The sequence below is a fragment of the Peromyscus leucopus genome, chromosome 14 (assembly GCF_004664715.2).
Source record: "Peromyscus leucopus breed LL Stock chromosome 14, UCI_PerLeu_2.1, whole genome shotgun sequence".
Lineage (NCBI taxonomy): Eukaryota > Metazoa > Chordata > Mammalia > Rodentia > Cricetidae > Peromyscus > Peromyscus leucopus.
In genome coordinates this window covers 4,925,024-4,941,535 of record NC_051075.1, presented here as the reverse complement: position 1 = coordinate 4,941,535, position 16,512 = coordinate 4,925,024, and positions in this window count along the sequence as shown.

Below are 16,512 nucleotides of genomic sequence, written 5' to 3'. Positions count from 1 at the left end.
GTACACAGGCTGCTAGTCCTCATAGCTACTCATACACCTCATCAAGATTCTCAAAGTTATACTTATTTAACCATTTAACCAGTACACACAAACACAGTAATTGAAGGCTCATATCTGCATCCTAGCATTGAATAAGCAAACTTAGCTAGTAGTAATTTCAGAAACAGATAAAAGTTTAACCCCACACTTTCTGTATAATACTCCATTGTCCCTATCCCGCAGATAGCAGGTGCCTGTCTGTGGATGGCAACAGGCTGAACGCACCCAAAGCTGTCCATCCATCATAGATACCTTACAGGATTGCTGCCTACAGGACTTAAAGAAGTCTTCTGAAGCCAGATGTTCAAGTCCTGCCTATGCCTGGCCTCAGGACTCTCAATGTGTTATTCCATCTGGTAAACCAGTACATCTACCAGAATACAAAAGACCAGGTTAACTAAATGAATATAAATTTACATAGCTCACAGTTCCTGAGGCTTGGAAAGCAGGTTAGGGTCCATGTCTGGTGAGGGATTTACTGCTACGTCACAGCACAGATGATACCACTGACAGAGAAAAGACGGAACCAGCTGGCTTCTAGAATATACCCACTGTCTCATCAGTAATGAAGGCATGCCCTCATCAGTGTGGGCACAGCCCTAATGATCTAGTTACAAAAATGCATCACCTCACAACACTATTACATTGTGAAATAAATTTACAACACATGAACTCTGGGGGGGCCGTATTCAAATCACATCAGCAGCCAAAGTGGAAGGAATCACCGTGCTAGTGAAAGTGGTGATGTAACAGCAGAAGTAGTGGTGTTCCCCTTGCTATCTAGTGTCCTTACTCTGTGCCTCAGTTTCCTTGTCTGTAAAAAAAAGATAGTGCTGCCCTCTAAAGAGGATCAGCTTTTTGAAGCCTAGTGCCTATGGTGAGACACCTTGTGCAGTCTTGTGGACCACGTGCAAGGCACTTTAAATAGTGAGTGAACCCCACTATTTGGTGGGTTTTAGGGTTTAACTTCTGAGGCTGTTTTTGAGATATTTAGAGCCTGAGCATCTCAAATCTCATTCATAGTCTCCACAGTCTCTCCAGACATGCTTAGTCTGCACAATCGGTTTTAACATTATACAGAAATAGCTTTTCGCATAATATTTCAGCTACAGTTTGGAATATGGATGCACGCTGAAATTTAAAATTAGGTGAAAAATACAGCTCAAACTAGTTCTTATTCAATTTTCAGGTTAGAATTTTGGTTAGAAATAAAAGCAATGTTAACATTAAGTTGATATCATTGGTACATGAACAAATCACCTCAGACCAAGGTAATGAACTGAGAGTGACGCTGATATCTGGCTGTGAGAAAAAACTAGCAAAATATAAAAGTGATATAGAATGTATTTGATCATCTAGCCTCTAGGATCTTATTGAGTATTCTCATGTCACAGGCAGGACTCTTGATCGGTTAAAGGAGAAAGGAAATCACAAGTAAATGAAAGCGCTTTCTATGGCGGGTGTCACAGAAGGAATGTGCTAACTGTTGGGACCTTCTAGACAAGGGAGAGGCCGATGACTTCACCCTCTGCCTCTACCTTATGGTAATCTGGGGTGATCTGAGCAGAAATCCTGACCTAAGAAGCCAACACGGCGGATGAACTTTTCAGACTGGGCAGCAGGTACAAAGGCCACAGTAAGCCTGCCCAGCACACAGCAGAGAAGGAGGCTCCTGCCAGCTCCCCTCCCACCCCCACTGCTTGCCCCCTGTTCCTCGCACAGGAGAGGAGAGGAGGGAGGCCCCTGCCCCCACCCCCACAGCAGAAGGGGAGGGCCTCCTGGCTTGCACTCAGGAGAGAGGGGAGACTCAGGTTGGGGCAATTTACAAGTAGATAGCAGCAGAAAACCCGAGTCTGGAGGCCACTCAGGCTTCTCTGCAGAGGTCTGGAAGCTACTGCACAGAAGGGGATGGCAGTGTTATGAAGAACGGAGTGAAGGAATATCCACTGTGGAGTGAACACCAATACTGATAGTAACGGAGTGAAGGAATATCCACTGTGGAGTAAACACCAATAGTAATGTAGTGAAGAAATATCCACCATGGAGTAAAACACCAATAGTAATGGTGACGGAGTGAAGAAATATCCACCATGGAGTAAAACACCAATAGTAATGGTAACGGAGTGAAGAAATATCCACCATAGAGTAAATCACCAATAGTAACAGAGTGAAGGAATATCCACCATGAAGTAAATCACCAATAGTAACAGAGTGAAGGAATATCTACCATAGAGTAAATCACCAATAGTAACGGGGTGAAGAAATATCTACCATAGAGTAAATCACCAATAGTAACAGGATGAAGGAATATCCACCATGGAGTAAATCACTAGTAGTATTTCTTCAAAAATTTGGAGTTTGGGGTTATAAATTTTCCTATTTATGTATATTTTTGTTCTTTCATTAAAATTCTCTATTTGGTCATATTGTAGTAAAATAACTTAGACGAAGGTCAGATATAATACAAGGTTTGTGTATGTTTTTGGTTTCGAACTCTCTCATTCTCTCCCTTTCTCCCACTTTGTGTTTGTTGGGGGGGGTGGTATTTCTTTTTAGAATAAAACTAATATACTACTCTTTGCTAAAAGGTTAGAAAGTCACTGAAATTTCAAATGAACTGAAATCCCCCACAACCCAAACCCTAACTGCATTACTAACGGCTCACTCTGGGGTAAGGTTTTTTACAGTTCTGCTTGCCATTCTCTGACTTCAGTGGACCCAGGACGAAGAAAGCAAGCCCCGACTGTAAGGAGACGCTTTGGGGGCTCAGTGCAGATGAGAACAGACAGGGCTGAAGAGGTACACCTGATCCGAGACGAGGCAGTTTGGCCCGGGTCAGCACCATGTGCCGGAGGAGAGCCTTGATCTCAAAAGTTACTAAAGTTTGTCTCCTCTGAGTGAGTCAATGAGATAAGGTCCTGTCTCCCTGTGGAAATATGTTTGAGGGAGAACAACCTCCGGGAAGTTAGACTTGTTCTGATGAACACAGGCTGAAGTGGGAGGGACGAAATCATGACAGATTTTGCTCATTCAGAGCGTTTGAGACGTGTTATTTCAAAAGCACAGCCTCATACCTCCTCTTTTCCTCTTGTCCTCCTTTTCCGTATTGGATTTTGTAACTCTCCGTAAACAAAGAAAGATTTTCAGTTGCCTTCTACTAGGCAGTGTGGTACCCAAGCTCCAGGGATTCAGAGCCCATGCACACCTCTACACTAGGATGAGCCAAGTGTAGAGGTAGCCAACTGCTACCTCTGTTCTAGAGAGTTCTATCTATCTCCTCTCAAATAAAGACATGCTTTTGGGGGAGCCAGAAATGAAAACTTAGAGGTGGAGATGGTTCAGCTGTTCTTGGCTGCCCTGTGGTTCTCAGTTTTCGCCCTTAAGCAGTCCCCAAAACCACTTAAGGTGGAGCTAGAGAAAGCTGAATTACATCGCCTTCATCTCAGAAGTCACAGGGAATAATTCTCTGTCAAATGTATATGCAGATATAAAGGTAATCATATCACATGTATGTATACCTTTGTGTATGCATGCACATTCATTATTGTAAATAAAATCCTGTATTTTATATTTTCATTGATGAAGGTAGCTCCCCATCACCAATTAATTCTCAAAACATCTTGCTGCAAACAACACAATTATACAGATGTATTTATTATTACTAGCATAACTAAAAGTATCCTGTTATTGGACTTTTTATTGATTTTCTTTATTGGATTTTTTATTGATTTATAATTAACTTAATTTCACATATCAGCCACGGATTCCCCTGTCCTCCCTTCTCCCACCCTCCAGCCCTCCCCCAATCTACCCTTCATTCCCACATCCTCCATGGCAAGGTCTCCCCTGGGGAGTCAGCCCAGCCTGGTAGACTCAGCTGAGGCAGGTCCAGTCCCCTCCTCCCTACACCAAGCCTAAGCAAAGTGTCCCAGCATAGGCCCCAGGTTCCAAAAAGCCAGCCCATGTACCAAGGGCAGGTCCCAGCTCCACTGCCTGGGGGCCTCCCAGACAGTTCAAGCTTATGAACTGTCCCTCTTATCCAAAAGGCCCCAGTCCAGTTCCATGGGAGCTCCTCAGCCATTGGTTCACAGTTCATGCGTTTCCACTAGTTTGGCTATTTGTCCCTTTGCTTTTTTCAATCATGGTCTCAATATCTCTCGCTCATACAATCGCTCTTCTCTCTCACCAGTTGGGCTCCCAGAGCTCCACCTGGAGCTCAGCCGTGGATCTCTGCATCTGCTTCCATCAGACACTGGATGAGAGTTCTATCATGACAGCCAGGGTGTTCAACCATCTGATCACCAGAGCAGGTCAGCTCAGGAACTCTCTCGACCATTGCCAGAAGTCTACAGTGGAGTTATAATTATGATGGCATAATGAATGTTTCCAGTTGTTCATTTTCAGGATCAATCCCAAGATATAGATCTGGCATGGTCGGTTATTTGAATGCCTGTGAAGGCTCTTAACTCTTATTGTCCAACGGCTCTCCTACAGGCAGTAGTTTAGAAGGTTCTTATAAACTCAGCAAAGTTGTCTTTAAAAATACTCACTAGAATTAGTTTTTACCAAGATGTAAGATATTAACTCAGAGTCACTTTTTATTTTCCTCCCTACTGAAGAAAATACAAGGTAAAAAAAAATTCTTAGTAGAATTAAAACAAACATTAAATTACCAACTACAGTTTAAAAACAGTATGCAGTTTTTAAACTACAAAATGCCCCATGTTTCCTTTCAGAAACATTGTTGTCTTGCAGCATTTCTACAGACCTTGGAATTATGTTGTTTTTAAATCCCATATATTTGACTTTTGGCTATTTTTCAGCAAAGAAATTCCTAAAACTTATTGATACATTAATATACTTAAAATAATATGACCTGTGGATTGGATGGCAACAATGTATTTAAGCTAAAAGCAACGTGTGATTGAAGAGTTTGCCTTAAGCAGTCATGCAGAAATAGCATGGTTTGAATATTTTCATTTGTAATCTAAATTATGCTTATACCATTAAGTACTTTTAAATGAAAATTTTTTCTTTGATCTATGGCAATAGTTAATTTTATTAAAATACAGAATAAATTAAAATTGCCTTTATTCTGTGAGATTTCAACAGAATTTGGTCTAATGTTCTTTTCCATAGCTCTCAACCAGACAGCTGTTTTATTTCTAATGTTATTACTTTTTTCATATTTACAGTTTACTTAATGGAAATCATAAAATAAATTGATCAACTTTTCCCAATAATGATTATTTCCCCACTGTCCATATCTACTGTAGTTTATGAAAACTTTTAAAATTTAAATTTTATACATTATGAACAAGGTCAATGCAGTTTTAACAATAACCCTCCATTCTAGTATCCTTTCAGAGAGGTGGTAATTGCTATCTCAATAATGTGGATTCTTCTAGACTTTCTTCTGTGCATTTGTAAAAATAAATAGTTATGAAAAATATATGATATTGCTTGGTTTTCCTCTTCTATACAAGTAGTGAAATGTGCCTACCATGAGATCAATGCCAAACTGTTCCTTGTCTATAACTTTTTCCTTTTGACCTTTGTACTGGATCTGAGAGTGTGGTCACTCTGTCCTCAGCTGTATAGTAAGTACTATCATAGAGCAGGATCAAATGGTAGGTTAATTTTAGCTTTTTGAGTTTTCCACACTACTTTCCAGAGTGGATGTCTGGGTTTGCAATCCCACCAACAGTGAATAAGAATTCCCCTTAGCTCCACACCCTCCTCAGAATTTGTTATCAGGTTTTTTTGTTGTTGTTGTTTTGTTTGTTTTTTTTTTTCTTTTTGTTTTTATCTTAGCCATCCTGACTGGCATAATGTAAAATATAAAAGTTATTTTTGATTTGCATTTCTCTAATTGCTAAGGATGATGGGCATTTTTTGAGATATTTCTTAGCCATGTTTATTACCTCTTTTGAGAACTCTGTTCAAATCTATAGCTTATTTTTTTAATGTGTTGTTGGATTTTGTTGTTTCTTGACTTTTGACTCTGATTTCTTTATATATTCTGGATATTAATCCTCTGTCACATGTGTAGCTGGCAGATTCTCCCCCACTCTGTGTGGCTTCCTCTTCACTTGATTGTTTTCTTAGCCTGGCAGAAGCTTTTTAGTTTTATGAGGTCCTACTTGTTGGTCTTAATCCTTGGGCAAATGGAATCCCATTCAGGAAGTCCTTTCCTACATCTACATCTCGTAGAGCATGGCCTATGTTTTCTTCTAGCAGTTTCATTGTTTCAGGTTTCACATTTAGGTCTTTGATCCATTTGGAGTTAGTTTTTGTGCAAGGTGACAGATGCAGGTCTAATTTCACTCTTCTGCATGTGGATATCTAGTTTTCCCAGCACCAAGATACTGTTTTTATCTCTAATATAGTCTATCTATCTATCTATCTATCTATCTATCTATCTATCTATCTATCTATCTATCTATTTATCTATCATCTATCTATATCTATTTATCTATCTCTATCTATCTATCATCATCATCTACATATCTGTGTTGGCATTTGTCAAAAATCAAGTGGTTATAGTTACATGTTTGGGTCTTCAATTTTTTTCCATTTGTCTACATGTTTCATAATGTTTTTATTACTATAGCTCTATAATATATTTTGAAATCTGGAATGACAATCCCTCCAGCATTATTTTTCCCCTCAGGATTGCTTTGATTATATGAAACCTTTCATGATTACATATGGATTTTAGAATAGTTTTGGTGTATGTGAGATGAATGAGTCAGAGATTTTACCTGGGACTGCATTCAATCTGTAAATGGCTTATAGTAGAACGGTCATTTTCAAAATATTAATTTTACCAAGCCATGAATATATTCTAGTGTCCTTCTCAATCTCTTTCTTCAGAGATGTAAAGTTTTCAAAATGATTAGATTATAATCATCCAAAATTTATGTTATGAATAATTTAATTACTGTTTTTAAGTAAATAGGGAATTGTATTAATACTAAGAACTGTAACTTACTTGATTAACTGCCTTGTTTATATTACATGAACGATCACGTTTCAGTGGAGTTTTTGCAATTGCATCGACACAGTTCTCAACTCTGCCCCAGTGTGTGTTTTTATGTATAATTCTAAAGTACGTTTCAGATGCAATAGATAAGGTCACTTCTTAGTTTCATTTTGCAAAGTTTTATTTTTGTATAGTCACTGTTCTTTATGAATTTCAAGCTTTGCATTTCCTTAGCAGATAAAATTCATATTATACTAAATTCATAGACTGTTGAGAAAAGAATGGACACTTTCAAAGTGTTGAATCTTTCTATTCATGAACACAGTGTTATTACCTCTCATCTCTCTTCTGTTTTAGTCCCTTAAATTCTCACTGGGGTTATTCCTAAATCTTACATATGATTACAGCTGTTATAAATAAAACATATTATTGATAGACTCTAGAAAAAATGCTGCTTCTGGTTGTGCTCAGGTCAAGGACAATCCATCACACTGTATTAATAGTTTCCTCCTGTAGCCCTTCTTACAGATGCATCACTCACTTAGTGAGGAAGCTAATCGGACAGATAGGAAATATTTCTCATTGCCTGGGAAAGGAAGAGTTGGTCAGATGGTGTGAAGTTCAACCGTGGGACACATGTTTGGCAGGGTGTGCTACTTTTAAGAGAAGTATTTGTGCAAACTCATATCCTCTCTTCTACCTCTCATCACAGAATTTTGCAGTGTAACCAACTAACATGTTTGACACAATATTCAATTTTGCAGACATTTCACTTTTCAAATGATGTGAGGGTCACCTTTCAGCTCAACGGATTCTGAGGAACTAGAAACTTTATTTCACAGTATACAGACTTCCTTTTTCTCTACTTCTCATACTTATTGCTACAGATACTTGGCTTTTGATCTAATGTGTTGACACCATGAACTTCTCACCATTAAAAAATAACCTGTCAGACCCCCAAATGATGCCACCAGGAAGTAAGATGGATAAAACAAATGAACTCACATAGAGAAACAGTGTTTGTTCCCTAGCAACATATATCTGACCAAACATTACACAGAATACTTTTGCCTGCCTTAAAATGTTTGGATTACTTCTGTCTTTCATTCTGAGATAAGCAGTATTTACAGTTCAATGAAAAATTAACTAAATTTGGCAAGCTTTAAGGAGTTCAAAAGTTTGTGAAGGTACAGAAACCTTCATGTTTTATTTGAATTGGACACTGACTTTTAACTTAGCGACAAAACTAATTTTTCTGGTTATTTCCTACTTAAAACCCATCAATCTTTGGACATTAGGTAAGAAATGGAAAAGTAAATATGATGTAGGAGTTACTGATATGACACTGTCCTTAAATAAGAAAGGATATTTTGTAGCAGGTGTGGTGACTGAGATTACTAATCCCTGTACTAAGGGAAACTAAATCGGGAGGGTTGGCATGGACTCCAAGCCTGCCTGGGCTATAGAGTGACATTCTTTATATATATATATATGTAATTGAGAATTCCATTAAAGCATGTTTTGATCCTGAGTAGTGAGGTTGATTATGATCCTGTAGCTTCCACTAGATAATGCTTAACTTGCAGCTTAACCATTGTCTCTGTGGTTCTGTCTGCACTGAGCTATATTAAGTAAGTATAAGTAAGCATCAGGATTAGACATTCATTTAAAGAGAAATTCCTCAATTAGAAGCCACACGCATTATCTGTAAAAGGATGAACCATATTAATGAAAATTTAAAAACCAAGAGCTGTAAGAGATTGTATTAAAATAGAAATCTCTTGTTTTTTAATTAATAAAATGCAACAGTTTTAGTGAACTAAAAATGTTTCTTAAAACTTCTACTTAATCTCTTAAATTAATTTAGGACAATGACAGAATACCAAAATAAAATGATGTCTTCTTTCAACATGTCAAGAAACATGATTTTCTTAATCTTCAGGTGACCAGTGTGAAAGAAAAGCACGACTATCCCCCTCACATCCTCCAGTCTTGGTTAAACAACCTATTTTTGTTATTGTTTTCATTGTAACTGTTTTTATTGATGTATTATGAAGAAAAAGTACACAACTTGTAGAAATTAAAATCCAATGTTGTTTTTTACATTTCATTTTATTTTTTCATGTGTGTGGATGTTCTACCCAAATGTATGCATGTGCACCACATGTATGTCTGGGGCTCGCAGATGTCAGAAGAGGGCAATGGATCTCCTGGAACTGGAGTTATAGAGAATGGTGAATTGTTATGTAGGTTCTGAGAACTAATCCCCGGTCTCTGTGAGAACAATAAGTGCTCTTAACCACTAAACTGCTCTCCAAACGAAACCAATACATTTTAAAACATAGTTGTGTAAGCAGCAAGCCATCAAAAATTAAGCCATCATAACTCCTGACATAGAAACTTCTCTTCACTACTCTTCCCCCATAAAGGGAATATCTCTTCTAGCTTCACTAATCAACTATTAACTCTGCTGATTTGTGAAGTTTATATTCGTGAAACAACATCAAATGTGGGTTTGTTTTGTGCTATTTTCTGAACATTTTGTCATTTAAATTTGTTCTTTGACAGTTCCATACTTGTACATAATGCCTAGGTAGCACTCTCAACTCCCATTCTCTCCCATCTCCTTACTACCTTGTCTGTGTGTCCTCTTCCCCACAAATCACGTTCTCATGGTCATGTTTATTTGTTTTGGTTTGTGGCCATTGAGCTTAAATGAGGCTTTCAGTCCAAACATGAATTTAGAGCTAACTGTTGGAGTCTAGTGATCATACAACTGAAGTAAACGGTTCCCACGTTCCCAGAATCTATCAATAGCCAAAAAATAGTTCAAGAGTAAGAGGTAAGGCCCCGAGTAAGGAGTGTAACTTACCAATGGTCACACCACCAAAGAAAATGACCCTCCTTGTCCCAGCAATCATTAACAGCATTAACACCCCAGGGAGGATAGAGGCCTTAAGGGCCTCTCTGTCATACATAATAAACCATCCATGGTGGGCCCAGTCTTGTGCTGGCTTTGTGTAGGTGACCACAGCTGGCAGGTAGTGACAGCTGCTGTGCTTCATGAGTGCAAGAGTTGTATCCTATCCAGGAAATGTCCTTTTGCTGACCATCTCCCCATCCTCTGGCTCTTATGATCTTTATGTCTCCTATTATGCTTCCTGGGCTGTGGAGGGGATGGTAAACATCCCTTTTAGGTATGAGCACTCTGACATCCCTTTGACCACATCTGAATCTCTGGATAACAACCACTGACAGCCACAAAAAGAAGCTTCTCTGAGGAAAGCTAAGAGCAGCAACAATCTATGGCTATAAACATGTATTTAGGAGGCCATTTGATGATATAATCATTTAGCAAAACAATAGTAATAGGCTCTCACCTAGGGCCTATACCTTCCCCAGACACACAGATGGTTGACCAGGTTATAGTACTAGGCATGAGTTCCTTCCTATGGAGAAGGTCTTCAATCCAGTCATAAAATGGTTGGTTACCCCAATAATCATGCTACTATTACAACAGAAGTCATATCACATCTGGAAGATCGTTATTGCAGCTTGTTAGATTTATCATTGAGTAAGGCTGTTGATGACTAGTCTCCCCTAGCTTTCTGCATAGCACTATCTAGTACCAGGGAAGCTACCCAGTTCAGCTCCAGCTTCATTCCTCTGAGTCCTGTGACAAAACTATGTCCACATATACATCTGAGAACATTATCAACAGCAGTCATAAAATCGATAATAGTCATTGCATGTGCTCATTCCTTTACCTGCATTATTTCATGGCAAATTTATGAGGAATGAATACTGTAATTATGAGTTTCATTGAACACAGGCACCAAGAGGTGAGTTACCTGAAGGCCATCCAGATGGTGAGTAGGAAAACCAAGATTCACCCAACATCTAACACCAGAACTCAGGCCTTCAAGCTTGTTCTTGCTTATCTCCTCTCTCCTTTCTCCTTTTTCTCTTCTCCCTCCACCCATTCTTTCTGTTCTTTCCCTTTCCCATTGCTCCTCTTTTCTCCTTCCTTTCTTCCTCTTTCCACACACACATATGTATAGATATTAAAGCACAAATATTGTATGTTCTATATAGATAGGAAAACTGAAGCACAGAGCATTAAGAAATTTACACAAATTAACAGAATTATAGAATTAAATTATCTGGAAAGCAAGAGCTTTTACATCCAATAACTGGGCTTTTTACTACTATTTTCTCTATCATCTGTGAAAAGTAATTCTAATAAAAAACATGACATTTCTAGTAAAAAAAATCTATTCATACAAAGACACATTTGTTGTGGAATATTATTAAAGTTTGTTACATTTGTTTATGCTGTGGAATATTTGTTTAATGATGCAAAGGTGTGTTGCATTCTTTTCTGTTGCATTTGTTTAACTCTGTGAAGCTATGTTGCTATGCCTGTCTAAAACACCTGATGGTCTAATAAAGAGCTGAATGGCCAATAGCTTGGCAGAAAGGATAGGTGAGGCTGGCAGACAGAGAAGATAAATAGGAGAAATAAACAGAAAGATAAGAAGAAGGAGTGAGAAAAGAAGGGACCAGCCACACAGTCACACAGCCAGATACAGAATAAGAAGGGAAGAAAAGATATACAGAAATAAAGAAAGGTAAAAGCCCAAAGTGATGGGTAGATGCAATAACTTAAGTTAAGAAAAGATGGCTAGGAATAAGCCATGCTAACGCCAAGCATTCATAAGTAATAATAAGCTTCTATTTGATTTACTAGGTATCTGGGTGGCAAGTCTCCCAAAAGGGACCACCAAAGACTAAAGAGTAAAAATCAACCAACAATACTAACGCCAAGCATTCATAAGTAATAATAATCTTCTATGTGATTTACTAGGTATCTGGGTGGCAAGTCTCCCAAAAGGGACCACCAAAGAGTAAAGAGTAAAAATCAACCAACAATACACATTTGTGGAAATATAAGTCACATTTGTTCAGAAGGATCTTTACTTTCCATCTCTTGTGCCAGTCTCTCTAATGGGCAATTCTCAGAGTCAGCAACATCTGCGAACATTAGTATTATGTGTTGCATATTTATGCCAGCTAATTGTGAATAATGGTTTTTCCACACTATATGGTTATATGTGGCTTATTATTTAGGCAAAAATCAAAGAAAAAGAGAGTGAATATTTGAGGACTAACAATGGAATTAAGGTGGATGACAACTTCATTTGAAGAGAGTTTAAAAAAGATGTCACAATTAGAAACAGAAAACTGGATTGTAATAGTCAATGTCCATGCCTAGGGTCACATGCACAGTATGAGGTGCTCATTGATATAAACATGCCACCAATGGCAACAAAGTAATTTCAAGCACTGTCCCCATTATGATATGACTCTGCAACCATTAGTGAACTGGTTTGGTGACACAAGTCCTTGAAGAGGTCTGCAGTCATTTTAGCTGGTGTGACATTATACTGCAGTGGTACTTGTCATCACCGCCTTTCTGTAAAGTCCATCTCATCAGGCGCAAGCAGTACATACAGGTAAAACAGGTATGAAGCCTGTTTTAAATCACTATGTATGTATAATCTGGGGCAGAGAAAAGCTCTCATTAAATATTAAACGAGCAAATGAATAAATGAAGATATAAAACACTTGAGGTTCAAATACACAGCATTTAAGCAAATTGTATCTCTATTATACTAGACAGCCTGGGACACCAAGTGTCTTAGTTAGGGTTTCTCTTACTGTGAAGAGACACCATGACCATGACAACTTTTATAAAGGAAAACATTTAATTGGGTGGCTTACAGGTTTAGAGATTTAATCCATTATTATCATGGTGGGAAACCTGTTAGCATACTGGCAGACATGCTGCTGGAGAAGGAACTGAGAGTTCTACATTTCTGATGCACAGGCAACAGGAAGTGGTCTGAGACACTGGGTGTGGCTTGAGCATATCTGAGACTTCAAAGTCCACCTCCACAGTAACTTACTTCCTCCAACAAAGCCATGCCTCCAATAGTGACACTCGCTTTGGGGGCCTTTTTCTTTCAAACCACCACATCAAGTTTAAGCTCATCTCATCAGAAGACAAATTAGAGGTGGTAGCATAATTTGTACCATGGTGAAATGGCTGAGTCATGACTAGAATGTAACTGTAGCTAGAGTTGGAAGGATCTGGAAGAATTCATCCCTGTTTCTTCCCTAACTCTGCAGTCACTCCCATCAGCAGCTTTGACTCAGTGGACTTTTCCTTTCTCCTCGACGCAAGGTCTTTGTTTGGATTCCAGTGTTCCACACTGTCTTGGTTTTTACTTTTGTACAATTCGCTCATTCGTGCTCCTTGACTAGCTCACCCACTTCTTCCCAACTTAACTTATTTTAACAGTGTCTGTAGAACAGCCAACTTTAGAAACTACTAAGTCTAGCTTATTATGTCTTTCTTTTATGCAGCAGTTTTTGGTATAGCATCTAGGAACTCTTTGTCTAATTCAAAATAACACAAAAATTTTCCACAATTTTACCTTGTAAAATGTTTCATAGTTTTCTGTTAACATTCATATCAATTATCTACTTTGAGCTAATTCTTGTGTATAATTAAACATGTTAATTGCTGTTTATTTTTGTATGTTTGTGTGCATGCATATTCATGTGTCTGCAGGCACACATGTGTTCAGGCACATGTACAGGTGCATAAACATGCTTGGGGAGGCCGGGTGACAACATTGAGTTCATTCATCAGTTGCCATCCACTTCTTTCTTGTTTTGTCTTTGAGGCAAAATCTCTCACTGCTTAGGAATTTGCTAAGTGTCATGGCTAGCTGGCCAGCGAGTTCCAGGATGCCTCCTGTCTCCAATTCCCCAGTGCTGGGATTATAAGCATGCATTACAACATTCAGGTTTTTTTCTTTTATTGAAAATAGATTTTTTTTCACACACAATATATTATGATTATGGTTTCTCTTTCTTCTACTCCTCTCACTCCCTCCTCCCTCCCCTCCCTGCTGGATCCACAGTCTTTCTGTCTCTAACTAGAAGAGAAAAAGCTAACTAAGGAGTAATAATAAAATAAAAGAGAATAAGATAAATAAAATAGAAGCAAATTGGAATGTGGCAAAACAACACAAGAAGAATCCAGAGAAAAAGTATAAGAAACACATATAGATGCAGAAATAGACATATTTACACACTTAAGAATCTCATAAAAAAAAACCAAAATGGAAGCCATAATATATACACAAAAGACCTATAAGATAGAAAAAAACATACAAAACAAATGAAAAACAAAACAAACAAAAAACAAAAACTCACCCTGGCTTAACATTGTGAGACAATTAACTTCCAAAATTGCTGTTGAGTTCATTTTGTATTGGCTATCTACTGCTGGGTATGGGGCCCACCCGTAAGAGTGGCCTGTTTGCCCAGTAAGACTCCTTTGGAAAAACTTAATTTTTCATTTGCAAGTAGCTATCAATTATGAGATAGCTTCTGGGTTAGGAGTAGGGGTATGTATCTACTTCTCCTTTCAGTTTTAGGACACCATGTGATGCCAACCAATGCTGGCCCTGTGCATGCTGCCTCAGCCTATGAGTTCATATGTGTGTCAGCCCTGTTGTGTCTAGAAAGCCTTAATCCACTGGTGTCCTCCATTCCCTCTGGCTCTTACACTTTTTCTACCTCCTCTTCTGCAGAGTTCCCTGAGCCCTGAGGGGAGGAACTTGATGGAGGCATCCCTTTTAGAACTGGCTGTTCCAAGGTCTCTCACTCTCTGCATATTATCTGGCTGTAAGTTTCTGTATTTGTTCCCATCTGCTGCAAGAAGAGGCTTCTCTGATGATGAACAAGCAAGGCACAGATCTACAAGTATAGCAGAATGTCATTAAGAGTCATTGTACTGCTACATTCCTTCATCAGAATAGTAATACTTAGTTCCTGACCTACCTAGTCTCAGGTTCTTGGCCACACAAGCAGTGCTGGGTATGGGTTCCATCTCATGGACCGGGCAAAACTCAAATCAGATAGTGTTTGGCTACTCCCACAAGCTCTGTGCCGCCATTGCACCAGTAAATACTGTCTTGCAGGCAGGACACCATTGTAGATCAAAAAGTCTGTAGCTGGGTTGGTGTTTACCTTTCTCCTTTGGTATCATGCAGAGTACCTTCCAGTACCATAAATACTAGTCCATAGGGGTAAGAGCTGTTTGTATGTGGGCACCAGCTTGACTTCATGTTCAATGAGTTGTAGAGGTACAGTATTCATCTTTTTAAAATGAGTACTGGCCATTGATTGGACTTAATCTTCATGCTTGCAAGGCAAATGCTTTACTAATTGAGCTATCTCCCCAGCCCTGAAATTCATTTTTCATAGATGAGTATCCAGTTATTCCAGGATTTCTTTTTTAGAAGAAACTAGTCTTTTTCTACTATATTTTCATTCAATCTTTGTCAGAAATTGCCTAAGAGAATGAAACACAAGTAACCAACCAAGAAAAAAAAACACCCATAATCATATATGTGATAAGTGACTTACATGCAAAATGAAAAGATAATTCTCAAAATACAATTGTAAGTTTAAGGTTCTATGGGCCCTCACTGGCCAATAACTCCAGAAGAGGTGACCAGCTCCTGGCACTGGAATTTTTGTTGGTTAATCTGTGGTGTCTTGTAAGTTCTCTACTGCCCTGTTAAAGGGTAACTCCATTTAGTGCCTTTTTATATGTTTATGCATTCATGTATGTCTGTGTGTAAGATTCTACAATAGTAGGTTCTTTTAGACTCCTAAAAGTTAAAGACTATTGCCATTGATACTGATTACTCTCCAGAATTTGAGGATAAGATCCTTTTACAGTTGACATCCACAGTTAAGTTATAGAACATGGAGAAATGAAGCTGCTACTTACCTGAAAGCTTTTTGTCCCAACTGTTTATTTTTCATAGGTTAGAAGGGGAAAAAAGAATAATCATCAATAATTGTACCTAACTTTGGACTTTTAGAACTACAGTAATGACTAACTGAGCAAGACATACCCACTGGGGCAATAGAAACACTGACATCGTGGGGTAAACAACAATTTTCTAGTTGGATTTAAGGCCTACTCCATAAGTTGACATCCGTACCTGGAACCATTCATTATCTGGGCCAAGACCCTGAGGCTAGATGGATCATAGGCCCTAGGGGAAGAACCTACTACTATTATTCTGCTAAATGGACATAGTATTAAACTGACTTCTAAAGACTTATAATACCCATCAATTAATGCATCTCTCAAATCTCATCAGAGAAGCTTCTACTTGCAGTAGATAGTGATTAACACAGAGACTCACAATTGGTCAAGATGCTGAGAATAAGGGACTATGGAATGCTCTGTCCAAAATAGGGCATCTACATCATATTCCCTCTTCTCATGACTCTGAGATCATTGTGAAAGTAGGAGCAGAAAGATTTTAAGAATCAGAGGTGTTGGTTGATGATAAGAAAACTTTCTACATACTGTGGAGCTGTTGTACATATGA